Here is a 13,726-nt window from a genome sequence, read left to right as displayed (position 1 = left end):
GAACTTTAAGGTGTCTCAAAGCTGGACCCTCTCTTTTGAGAAAAGGGGCGAGAGCGATGGGGAAAGGCTTTCCCTCGGGTGGTGGGAGGAGGCGCCCCAACGGCGGGAAGCGGCCGAGGATGCCGCGTCTGGGGAAGGGCCCTCGGGGGTACACACCGTCCAGATCCCGCTCGTCTGCGGACGCTCGTCCCGGACCCCACGGCCGCGTGCTTCACCGCGCTGGGGAGGGCACGGAGGAACCCACGAGAGCCCCGGCCTCCCCGCTCTGCACTCTGGCCACGCGGCTCTGGCGGACCCGAGGCGGCGGGGCGCAGAGCCTAGCAGGCGGGCAGGCGGGGCGGGCGCGGCGCCGGGAGGAGAGGGCGAAGGGCCGGCGGCGGCCTCGCGGCGCGTCCACATGTGGCGGGGCCGCAGGGGCGGGGTGGGGGGGGGGGGGGCGGGGGGGGGGGGGGGGGGGGGGGAGGACTGGGAGCCGAGGGGGAGGGTTTACATCTCCGCGAAGTTCCCGGATGGTCGCAGCCTCCCGGCGCTGAGCGCTTTTCCTGCCCGGCAGGCTCAGCCCTACAGACCCGGGAGAAGTTTCCCAGAAAAAAATGCCCGGCGCGCCGCGGGGCCCTGGAGCCGCCCGGAGCCGCTGCGCGGTAAGGGACGTGCCGCCGCCGCCGCCTCGGACCGACCGGGACCCCGGGGGCTCAGGGCGGCGCCCGGGGAGACCCCCGCGGCCGCCGGGGACGCCGGGGAGGGGCAGGGCTGGACGGCGGGGTGGGGAGCGCCGCGCGGCAGCGGGCGGGGGCGCCCGGGGACGTCGGGGCTGCGTCGGCGGCGGGCGGTGGGCGCGGGCGCGCGGCCTCGGGAGGGGCGGAGTGGGGAGGAAGGGGCCGCGTACTGCTGGGCTCCGGGCGCGGGCGCCTCCCGCCTGGGCTCCGGCGACCCTAGGGCCGCCCGCGGGACCCGCTGCCGCCGTAGTTCCCCAGGCAGGGTCCGAGTGGGTATGCGCTGGAGCGGTATCTACGTCCTCCGGCTCGGGGTGCTTTTGGGCATCCCCGGGCCAGTTCATGACCAGGAGCCGCCTCGCCTTCTTCGCTGGAGGAATCGAACCCATCCCGCAACTAGGCTCCCGCCTGCAGACTGCGGCTGCTCTGCGGTCGGTGTAGACGCGCGCGTTAGATGTGGTCATTGACCTTAGAGGCACTTCCAGCCCCTGTCAGCGCTCCCCTCCAACCCCGGGGCCTTTCCCGAACTTTCCGGGCAGCCTCGCTTCAGCCTCATTCCCACTACCTTTTTCTACTAACACATTTTTCTTTCCAAAAAAGAACTGTTGAAGAAAGTTGCAAGCGTAAAAGAAACCAGCTGATCCAGTCGAGGCGACCCAAATCCTCAAGGGGTGCTTAGTTAGACTTTCAACTTTTGGAGAGTAACAAAGGGTGTGTCTGTGTCTGCTAGTCTTCTGGTCCTGTGTTATCCCAGAGGAATATTCCCTCCTGGGCCTGGGCTCCTGGCCTTATCTCAGTTCTCCGGGAACCCTCTCAAGTTGTTAGCAGTGACTGGATGGACTTAGTCCCTTTTTCTGAAAATTATGTGTCACTACTGTCCCCTGGATAGTTCCTGGACCCCACCCCACCCCCCAGTCGCTGGCCCTGTATGGCCCCAGACTCCAGGCAGTGCAGCCGTGGAGCCCCGGGACACAGTCCCACCCTGGGTGGGTTTTCTTTTGCCAGTTTCCCCAGGCAATTTCAAAACAGTACTGTAGCTTCACTTTGAGTCATTGGCATATTTTTCCTCCTCGAAAATGCCTTTTCTTGTAACAGATAAAATAACTATAGGGACTACTGCCTTCCAGTGTTTCGTATCTTTACCTGCCTGTCATCCCCATAAGGCTGTTTCTCAGGAACCAACCACTCCTCCGCCATCCTGCCCCTCCATCTGTTGGAGCCCATTACCTGTTATGGAAGTGTGCAGGCAAGACTCTGCAGGTGTTATTAATCATTTTAGTCCCATCATCATCTTGAGACCTACTCAACCCTGCCATCACTTTGGCTCCCTGGAAAGCACATGAACTCTTCTGGGTTTGTGGGGCACGTGGGTGGCAGACTCTTGGTATTGGATCAGGTCTTGATCTCACCATCCTGAGGTCCTGGGTTTCGAGCCCTCTGAGGGGTTCCACACTGGGCATGGAGCCCATTTATTTATTTATTTATTTATTTATTTAAAAAGATTTTATTTATTTATTTGACAGAGATCACAAGTAGGCAGAGAGGCAGGCAGAGAGAAGGAAGCAGGCTCCCTGCTGAGCAGAGAGTCCTGTGTGGGGCTCGATCCTAGGACCCTGGGATCATGACCTGAGCCGAAGACAGAGGCTTTAACCCACTGAGCCACCCAGGTGCCCCATGGAGCCCATTTAAAAAACAAAATAATTGTTTTGGATTTGTGTGATGTAGAGCAAAGGGATTTGTAAGCAAGGTAAGATCAAATTCTGGGACATTTACAATGAGATTACTTCGAACTAGAGAGATTCATGCCTTCCTCCATTTGTTTGTTCACTTCTTTTAAGACAATTAAGTCTCTAGTGGGCATTCAACCACTTTCTTGTGTCATTAGGCATATCATAGAACTTGAGACTTGTTTAGAAATGGGGTTGACAACATTTGCTTTTTGTGCATCACATGGTATGAGGATCAGGTGGGGTGATGGAGTTCAAAACAGCAAAAAGCACAGCACAGGGCATCAGAGGGCTACCCAGACACCATGCAATGCGTAGTATCCGGATAAAAGACTGATAAAGAGCTGAAGGCCTGAGGGGGACGGTGGGAATGAAGAGAAGTTGGTCTGCTCGTATCTTTCAGATTGACTGTCTCAGGGACGCTGGCCAGGGCTGAGCTTCCTTTTGTGGGAAGAGTTCATTCCTGAGTCTGGGTCACTGTCTGATATTTCAGGGTGTTCCTAACTATGGTTGTCGTTTTAGAAAATAGATGGTTTCCACAGAGTACACCAGGGGAACAAAACTAAAGAAAAGCACCTCTTATGTGTTGCTATAATGCATTTGTCTTTAAGTACTCGTATTCAGGATTCTATCTCCCAAAGCCATGGTCTTCCTGAAACCTGTGCTTCAACGAGGTCCACCAAATTCCATTATGATTTCCATACAGAGGTCTCTGCCAGTGTGGCCTAGCAGTTCACAATTAGGCCAAGTGTTGGAAGGTTGGTAGGCGTGGCCTTGAGAACAGCCAGGACCCACATCTGTGCAGCAGGTCTCCATTGGACTCCAGCCAGATACTCTTTTGGGATAGAGGGTGCCTGCTAGGGGTCGCTGCTGTGCCCTGTGCTGTGGCAGGCAGAGTGGGAGGCATTGCTGAGAAAGAGATGGGAGTTTGCCCCCTGAAAGCTTACCTCCTGCTGGAGGTGGGACAGGTTTCAAACAGTGGAATGCAAGGCAGAATGTGGCAAAGAAGCTAAAAAAGATATAGATCAAATGCAAGGAATTTAGAGGAGAGTCAAATTACTTCCAGTTGGAGGGAGTCAGTCCTTCACTCATTTGTCCATTTAACAAATATTTATGAGGTGTGTACTAAGGGCCAGTCATAGGAGGAGAAATAGGCCCATTCCCCTGGTTCTTCCTTCACCACCTCAGTGAGGAACAGTTCCCGTTCCAGCTCCCTGTCGCAAATGAATACTTTCTCCCTCAGCCTCATTCTATCACCCAGCCCAATATTTGGGTGGTTTCTCACCCCGTAGGGATTACTGTCAGGTCAGAAGAATTATGGCTCTTGAATACTTTGGAATAGTTAAAAACTCTGGTCACACCAAAGCCGCCATATACCTTCAGTTAGTCGAGTAATGCTGTTCTGTTTCTGTACACTTTGACTAATACTGAGATACACCGGTCCTTAGCCATGGGTGTGACTAGAAGCTTGTAAAGTCTTGATTCAGCAAATCTGTGTGAGGCCCAGAAATCTGTTATTTGAGACCCCCCCCCCAAGTAATACTGATGAGCTACCAGTTGTAGAGTCCCCTAAAGGTGAAAGCATGGGTGAGGGAGTTGGGCAGAGCTTGCTTCCCGTTCCATTTCTGTCTTTTGCAAGTTCTTTAACCTCTGTTTCTTGGTCTTTAAAATGAGAGTAACTGCCTCTTCCTACAGGCTTGTTGTGAGAGTCTGATGATGTCATGGGTGTGGATGACTTAGCGGATTACCCAGGACAGTGCTGCTGCTTGGTATTTGTGGGCCATTACTATTACTCTTAATCAGTGTTAGTATGTACAAAATACTGTTGGTTTTCGTCTTTTCAAATGAACACGCAAGAAAAGCCTACATTTAGGAATAGCCTTTAATAGAAATTAGCATAGGATGATCCCTCAGTGGTCTGTCCTTGAGTGTTTCACCCCAGTCACCACGTGTATCCTCTTAACAGCGGGAGAAGGAGGACTCTCACAGAGAAGCATCTCAGCAATTGGGGGCGAACAGCCTGTGATCTGCTTACACAATCAGGCCTACTCTGCGGAGGGTATCAGGGCACATAAAGGGTAGAAAAGCAAAGACAAGACATACTATACCTTCTGCCATGGCCCCTTGGCACCAGTAAGTGGCATGTTGTGACAGTCATGGGGGCCATCACCAATGTGGGGGTGGCCAGTGGATGAGACTGCCTGCCCAGGCCGGGTTGCTTTGGTCACAGGCGTAGCACCTAAGACCATTCGGTGGGGGTGCCCCTGCTTTTGTGTTTTCCTGTGGCGCAGGATCAGGAAACTGGGAAGCATGCTCGGCGTTACAGTCTTTAGATCAGTCGTATACTTGCTGAGAAGTCAAAAGTAGGCTTTGCTAATACTCAGTAAAAGAGGAACTTAGCTAAAATAGGAGACACAATTACCTATGATCTTCATTAGTTTAGAAACTTCAGGAAACATAGTTCATATTGTAAAAACATGTTGCTGTGGTTCTATAGAACATTTTAGCATTACTTACTGTAAATATATTTTTTCTCTCCTGGTAAGGCATCTTTCCAGTATATCACAGTTTCTTCTTTTTAATTTTCTTTTACCTCTTAGTTTTATTAAAGGAATCAAATTCTTCAAAGCTTTCTATGATCTGGCTTTAAAAAAATCTCTCCTTCCTTTCTTCCTCTCTACCTTCTTTCCATTCTCCCTCCCTTTTTCACTTGCTTTCTTTAATGTTACCACTTACTATGTGTCATTTAATTGAATCATTTAGTAGCTACACAACCCTGTGAGGTAGGTTCTGCTTAGATATGCGAAACCGGAGGCTGAGAGAAGTTGGGTAACTTGCCCGAGGTCACACAGCTAGTGACAGAGTGTGTATTCAGACCTGTGCCATTCTGATCCCAAACTGCACTTTTGACCGTTAACTTCAACTTCACTGATTAGATACTATGTTGCATGTGCTGGGTTCCAGCTTCACTATCCTGTTCCATTCCCAGCCATATGCTTTTGCATTGCCATTTCTTCTCCACACTGCCCCTTTTCTTCATCTAATGTTGAATCCCTCAACGTGGCCACAAATACTTGCTAAGAAGAAAAATAATCGACTTTGCGAATGGTTAATAAAAGGTGACTATCCTAAAATAATGAAGAGACCCAATCCCCTACAAATTTCCCTAGTTTCGTAGCTTCAATAAACATGGCTCACGTTGTGAAAACATGCTTCCTAACAAGAGCCATGAGCTGATTCCTGCCTATTCTAGTAAATTCCTGTAGCTGTTTGTTTGGGTCTCATCTGTGGCCTGGAATCCACTCTATCCTGCATTGCAGTCACACGTGTGTCTCTCTTTCCCCACTAGACTGTAAACTCTTTCAGGGCAGTAACTCTTAAAAAAAACATTTTACATTCTCTTAGAAATAGCAGGTTCTTATTATAGTAGGTTTTCAATTGATGTTTGTTGAATGGTGGTTTATTTCTGCTACTCTGGTTGTAAGATTTGAGATAAGTAGATTTTTTCATAAAGGCAAAGTAGATCTTGAGGTTTTATTGAAGATTATCTGGTTTCTGAAGATGATAAGAAACAAATTTCATCTTAGAGGAGTCTTTCACCATAATTGGTATGTATCCTATGACGTTATTTTTTATTCATATGCATAATTAGCTTTAAATGATGTTTGTTTTTATATCTTCTAAATTGAACAGTAAATAACCCAATAATAAAGGAATGGAATTTTGAAATCTTATGGGGAAGGTGGGAATTACTATAAAACCCAAGAAGTGGCATTTGCTGGTCAAATACCTGTATCTGTGTTTCTTCCACATCAATGAAGGTTGGGATTTTCTCACCCATGGGTTTTCTATCTTTGTCCTTGTACTAAGAGGTGATACACAACCTGATAAAGAAGTTTAAGCAAAATTGCAGGATACCAACCTTCCTGTAAGCTACCACAGATTTCTTTGTATTTGGGGAATAAATAGGTCTCTCAGATAAGAGGTGTCTGCAAGAGAAAGGAAATGGTGAATAAAATGGAAAATTTAGAGCCATCTAGTTTCCTGGGCCAGTGGAATCCATTACGAGTTAAAAGTTTATTTATTTTCTATTTTCTTACATAGGCAATACATACTCCATTTAATATAGATCTCTATAAGCTTACATTATTTAAATATATATATTTTTTCTTTCATGAGCAATACTTGATTAAGTATGTGTAATATGTACACCTTACCTCATTATAACAGCTAAAAACAGTTGGTTACATTTCTCCTATTCATCTTCTACTTCCCACCCTCTGCTTACATATTTAAGACTGTGTTACGTGGATATTGTTTGCATTCTCCTTGTTTTAACTTTTTGGTAATTCTTGGATACTATATTCTTATTTTTAGTATTTTATTTTTACATAATCTCTACACCCAATGTGGGGCTCGAACTCACAACCCTGAGATCAAGAATCGCACACTCTTCAGCCAAGCACCCCACTACTACTACTTCTTAACAGCTGCATAGCATTCTGCTGTAGCGAGATATATGTAACATGACTGGTGCATTATTGGTTGTCCACAGTCACCCATTAGAGTTTGTACTGCCAGTTCAATGACCATCAGCTCACCTGTTAGCTCTTGCTAACAAACAATCCATTGAGTCAAGTTAAAACAACCAGTCATTCACTGACAGAATAAATATAGTCATTTAGTTGGCATACACAGACCAAATGGGCAGTTGGTTGAATTTCTTGATTTTCAACCACTCGTATATCCCCAGCCCATTTCTGAAACCTTCCATGCATTTTTCTGTAGACAAATGCAGGAGATTATGTCTGTTGACTGAAGCCATTTAGGCCTGAGAAGGACCAAGAGAGAAATCTGGCCACATCTTAGAGTGATGCAGTGTTGAAATGTTGAATGTGTTACCAAGTAATATTTCAGGAAACCCTCCCATTCCCCAGCAGAATAGATTTTGAAAGTAGAGAACCTTCAGACCTTGGAGAAGATCTTAAGAAAACATGTACCCTAGCTATTTTTTCTCTGAAAATGTAAACAGTGAGATCAGTGTCTTAACCACAGTAGTCTTGTGTTATGGGGATGGATATTTAGATAATGGAGACAGTCAGATCAGCCTGAGATAGAAGAGGGTAAAATGGGCCCCTGTCATAAGCAGCACATGTACGTACTGAGGGAGGGACTTTCAGGAAGGACCCTGGTGATGCATTTGAGAGAGAAAGGGGTGGGGAGGGAGAATGAGAGAGGACTAAGCCTTATGCTTTCCCAGATCCCAGATGGCAGGCTGAGGGACATTAAGAGAAGATTTCAGCTGGTACTGAAATTTCTTTTTGGAGAGCCTTGAAAAAGGCAAAGTAGTTGAAGGCTTCTTAAAACCTTTTTAAAAAGTAGTATAGCAATTTACTTTAAGCCGTGCCTATTCTCATGTACCAGAGCCAGAATTTACCATGCATGGGTTAAGAAATAACCCAAAGCATTGGTTTAAAAATCAGGTTTTGTGAGTAAAACTTCATCCTGTTCTTTTCCCTAGAGTTTTAGCACTGTTAAAAAATAATAATATAATAATAAACAAAAAAAACCCCTCACATTTTATTTGAGATAGATTCAGAAATTAGATTATTGTTAAAATTGAGGCAAATCTTGAATGACATTTTATAGGATATTGGAGCTAGAACCTCATTAATTAAACATCTTTCCCCCTTAATTTTCTCTTTTTTGATGAGGTACTGGGAGAAGTAAAGGGAAAACATTCTCAGTGGGTTAAAGGACCATATGATGGTCATTATGGTATTACTTTAACCACAAAATTCTTTTCTGTATGGAAGTTCTGTATGTATCATCTCTGCTTTGCTGTGGTGAAACAACATGTCTCCTAGAGTTAAGAAGAACCACTGGACCAAATGTTCAGTCTTTGTAATTCAGTCTTTGCTTCTTTGTTTTTGTCGAAAATGTGACTCTGTCACTTTTTAATAATTAAATTGTAGTTTTCATTTTGTTCAGATTACAAGAGTATTATGTGGTTGCTATAAAGAAGACAAAAAAGGTAGAGGTATATAAAGAAAAAGTTAATTTTTCTCTTACTGCTCTCAAAATCCAACTCCTCAAGGTCTTCAATATTCTCAGTTCAGGACTGGCCCTTCCTCAACTTTCCTTTTGCTTATGTAACTATACACAAATACAAATGCCCATTTTTTTCCTATTAAAAAGAGAAACATACACATTAGGCCATAAGATTTTTTTGAAATGCAGTTGACATGTAACATTGTGTAAGAGTTAGGATACTATGTGCTGATTTGATACAGTTGTGTCTTGTAATATGATTACAACCATAGCTGTAACACCTCCACCATGTTACACTATCATTTCTCTTTTATGGTGAGAACATTTAAGATTTCAAGTATATAATTTTAGGTATTATAATTCCACTATTGTTAACTGTAATCACAAAGCTATACATTAGATGCCTAGAACTTACTCACCTGATTGTAAGTTTGTACCCTTTGACCATCATCTCCCCATTTCCGCCACCCCCAGCTCCTGGTAACAAGCACTCTACTCTCTGTTACTACAAGTTTGGTTTTTTAAGATTCCACATATAAGCAAGATCACAATGACTTTTGTCTTTCTTAGTCTGACTTATTTCATTTAGCGTAATACTCTCAAGGTCCATCCTTATTGTCACAAATGGTAGGACGTCCTTTTTCTTGGCCAAATAATAAATCCTCCATTGTGTGTATACACCACATAGTTATCCATTCACCTGCCAGTGGACATGTAGCTTGTTTCTGTAGCTTGGCAATTGCACATAATGCTGCTGTGAACATGGGGGTGCACCTATCTTGTTGAGATCCATAGATTTTTTTTTTAAAGATTTTATTTATTTATTTGACAGATAGAGATCACAAGTAGGCAGAGAGGCAGGCAGAGAGAGAGGAGGAAGCAGACTCCCTGCTGAGCAGAGAGCCCGATGTGGGGCTCGATCCTAGAACTCTGGGATCATGATCTGAGCCGAAGGCAGAGGCTTTAACCCACTGAGCCACCCACGCGCCCCTCCATAGATCTTTTTAACATAACAAAATATAGACTTTCTCTCCAAATTAAAAACCCATTAAAAAATTTTAAAAATTAAAACTAATAAACTCATTTATATCATGGCCGCTTACTATTCCATAATTTAACCATTCAGGTTGTTTCAAGTTTTGTGCTACAGCAAGTTTTTCTCTAAACCTCCATGTGCATTAATTTGAACATGTTAACATACAGAAGCTTTTATTTTTGTCTTTCAGAGTCCCCAAAGTGGTATTACTTTCCAAAAGTTGTAGTAAGTCAGTTTCACCAACACTAGCTGAAAATATGTTTCCCCATATCCTTGCCAGCATAATTTATGTTAGAATTATAAACTTCCTAATCTCTTTTTCCTGTTTTGTTTCAAATGATTTCATTAGGGAGCACTTGTCACTATCTTTTCTTAAAAAAAAAAAAAAACACATTCATTTGAATTATTCATGTCTGGTCTTTTCCTTCATTTTCCAAAATGCATAAGATTTGTCTTCTAGAGCTAGAGGAGAAAAACTTGAGCCTAGGCTCACTGAACTTAATCGTTCTGTATTGAAATGAAATGAAACACTTGATTTCTCTTTATAATAAAGTAAATACAGACTTCTCAGTCCCAATTTTGTTCTTCTAAAAGTATATTATTTACGAAATTGTCTTGGGAAATATAAATATTTTACTAAAAATAGAAATTTCTAAAATACAGAGATGTGAAATGTTAAAGGCACTTTAAGTTTGCAAAGCTAACTGGGTTTCCCTCTCGAGTCTAGCAGTCTGAAGACAAAGGTTCTTTGAGAGCGTTAGTTATAAGTTCTGCTGGATTGCAGCAAGAGGAAAAAGTGAATCACAGCAGATAGGAATTTAAACCTGGAGCGTTGCTGAAAACCCCTTCCCTGTTGCTCCTGCTTGTTTTTCTGGGAGGTGGGACTAGATTCCACTTCTGTTCTTACAGTTGCTGAGTTCATTATAAAATTATTTGTATATAACTCCAGCAGTACATTGGTTAATCAGAAACATCTGTGCAACTGGCTTCGTTTATATGAACAGAATAACTAAATCAATCAGCAGAATTTCTTGTATTCGGGTAGGTCAGGCCAACATTGTGTAGTCCAGAATAATAACAGTGCTTTGAGCTAACCTGACACAGATGGCAAAAAGATTGTGTCTGGGCAGCAGAAGTTGGAACTGAAAAGGAAGAAATCCTGTGAGTCCTTGATAGTTGCCTTAATTAAGTTTTACTCTGTTTTATAATGTTACTGTTTTAAAGGCTCCGATGCTTCAGAAAGGGATGGCCTGTGTAAAAAGAAGAGCCCATCAGAGTCATACCCTCCAAGGACCAGAGTCTCCTGAATGAGGCTGCGTTGTCCAGATCAGAGTCCCCTGAAAGATAGGTTTGTGTGTTCTGCCAGACTTCCATAGCTGCAACACGCCAAGGGCCTCACACTGGGAAAACACCACGGACCAGAGAGGCGAGCTGACATGTCTGACTGGAGGGAGCTAAACTGGGCAGAGGACATGAGTTCCCAAGAGAGACTGAGGCTGGTGTCCTGATCTGATGTAGCCAGGGTAGGTTCCTCGGGGTGGTGTGTCCGCAGAGCCCCGAAGGTCCAAGGGAGTGGAGTGGGTTCATGGAACACAGCTCTGTTCGTCTGGCTCTCAAGCTCAGTCTTACTGGAGACTTCAGGAGGTCTGATAAGAGCAGGGAATCTCTAGACCCTGAGTTCCATGTATGTGCCCCAGCCCTGAGGGACCCTGAACTCTCCACCACTTAAAAGGAAGAGTCATTCTCAAGGCCAGAAATCTACTGGCGCCAACTAGCCAGAATCCTAGGGTGGGATTGATTGGGTTCCTAGTGCACGGTTGGCCTTCTGTAGAGCTAACCTTGGTAGGCAGATGCATTAGGTTTTAGCCAGTGACTGGTGAATAGTGAGAGAGAATAGTGCCCCAGGGGAAGTTGGCAGCTTTTTCTCTTATTATATACCATAGCCTTAGCACTAGGATTTGCAAACATTCCCGAGTTCTTGGAGCCCCGCTCTGCTGACACCTGAGGTCACATGGCCCTCTGCTCTGCCTTCCCTTTCACACTGCCCCTGCATTTAGATGCCCATCAATCTTCAGGGACAGTGTGACTTCTTGAAAGTTAAGTCACTTTCAGGGAAAGTCCGGATACCAGTCAGCTCATTTATTTAATGCCTTTTGCATTGAGTCCTCTGCTAAAAATAGAGTGGGAAAGTGGAGAGAGCACAAGTTGGGAGCTCCACACCTGAATTCCAGTTCCGGCTTGGCTGCCAGTAGTCATGTGACCTTGACAATAATAAAACACTGTGTGAAAGGAGAGTGGAGAAATCTGTAGGAATGGAGAGCTTGCAGCTAGGAGGACATCTGCGATGCTTGTGACGGGACACACGGCATCTCCAAATCGGGCACTGTCTAAATACTGCTGTTGTTAACACTTCAACCTATCAGAGATCTGATGACGCTGAAATTTCACCTTGCCTGTTTTTGACTAAGTATTTGATAAGTAAATGAGAGAAATATATGTCTATCACATCTCTCCTTTAGTTAAAATAGGATATGTGTTATATGTAGTATAGAAAATCAAATTCTATTTCAGCAAAGTCATTGAGAGCTTTCTTCTTGAGTCTCATTGTATACTTGCTGAAGAAAAAGCATTCGCTATTCCCCTGAGGTTTTCTTTGTAGTGTTATTTGTGGAGATGGGGTTTGAGCTGGATGCTGTCCAGGTATGCCTAGCAGATCTTGTTTTATTTATAGTCACTGAAAGTCACACTACCTCACTAGATGCATGTACACATCCGTTATACTGACCCTTATTCTCTATTAGCACACACATGGTCATAATCCTGAACCACCTGTCCTTGCCATCTGCTATGCACGCGTGCATGTACGTGCACACACACACACACACACATACACACACATGCACATACATCATTTGCTCACTCTTTTTAAGGCACCCTTCAGATATAACCAGGAAGCACCAATTCCAAACTCACTGGGAAAGTCCATTGCCGGAGTTTTCTGTGCATCAGCCCTCATGGCTTTTTAGAAGGCAGAGGCCATTGCCTACCAAAGGGCTTTTTGTGTAGTCTCACACAAAACACCATATGCATGTGACTGTAAGTGTGTGCTTTGGAGGGTGTTCCCTGTGATGGTGGTGATTCCTGGGAATGGTTAAAAATACCCACAGGGGCTTCACCTCCTGAGTTCTGCCATGATCATTGGTTGGCGGCTGTGACCGCTGCTGGTTGAGTCTCTTGTTTGTATTTCTTACTCGTGGTCTGTGGAACAACATGTTGCTCTTTTGGCTCAGAGGCAGACCATCTTGGATGTCTTCCAAGAAACTGTGTACCGCTTTTGCTTCTTGAGATTGGAGCTAACATTACAGGACCTCCAGTTATGTGTGGAGAGATCCTGGGCCAACAGGCTGGTCAGCGGAGTCCCTGTGGACTTTCTGCTTCACAGAGAGGTTACACAAACTTGTCTACCTGGGAAGTGGAACCTTAGGGCTTGGTGCCCAAGGGAGCCCAACCACCATTAGATAAGGTTGTGACAAGGAGAAAATGCTTTCAAGTTCCAACCCAGATGCCCAAGAGAGGATGAAGCTCTGGTAGAAAGTTGCTCTGAGCGCTCTTCAGCTCTGGCCCCAGCACCATGGAACGGGAGAGGAAAAAGGTTTCTGGTGGTGGAGGGAGTGCGGAGGTCAGCAGTGACAGCAGGGAGAAGCCCCAGCAGGGGGACAGGGAGGCAGGCAGTGAAGGGAGGGAGAGTCTTAACATCCCCTGCTCCCAGGATCATGAGGTGCTCATGAGGTTGCTGGGGCGGGGGTAGGGGAGGGGTGCTGGAAGTGCAGGGAAGCTTGTCGAGCTGACCTAAGCTGTGGTCTGTCCTTAGAAAGAACGCATCAAGAGACAGAAATAAGAGGATGCCACTCTTCTCATGCTTACAGAACTCAAGAATGAATTATTCTTCCAGATTTCCAGTAGTCATTTTTGGACAAGCAATAATCCTAATAGCATCTAAGGTAGATATTGCTTCCTGGGTACCAGGTAATGTTCTAAATGCTCTAAATTAACTCCCTAAATCCATAGAATGACCCTGTGAGGCAGGAACTGTCTTCATTTTGCAGACGAGGAACTTGAGGTTAATACTTGTCCAAGTTCACACGGTTAGCTTGGCAGAGTCAAGGTTCAGTCCCGGCCGTGTGGTTTCAGAGCCCGCT

The 13,726-nt window shown here is 45.2% G+C and overlaps 1 protein-coding gene across 1 annotated transcript in view; it reads left to right on the top strand.

Annotated features, from left to right (window-relative positions):
* Nucleotides 1-522: 522 nt before the first annotated feature.
* Nucleotides 523-13,726, top strand: part of LOC116866928 (WAS/WASL-interacting protein family member 1-like) — a gene marked incomplete at its 3' end in the record, with an annotated part of 104,474 nt that continues 91,270 nt past the window's right edge. The window contains exon 1 of the mRNA XM_032856201.1: nucleotides 523-641. The remainder of the gene's footprint in view (nucleotides 642-13,726) is intronic.

The sequence above is a fragment of the Lontra canadensis genome, unplaced genomic scaffold, assembly GCF_010015895.1.
Source record: "Lontra canadensis isolate GAN:19392208 unplaced genomic scaffold, GSC_riverotter_1.0 scaffold11, whole genome shotgun sequence".
NCBI lineage: Eukaryota > Metazoa > Chordata > Mammalia > Carnivora > Mustelidae > Lontra > Lontra canadensis.
The sequence above is the reverse complement of the archived record's forward strand: the minus strand, read 5'-3'. Positions and strand labels throughout refer to the sequence as shown.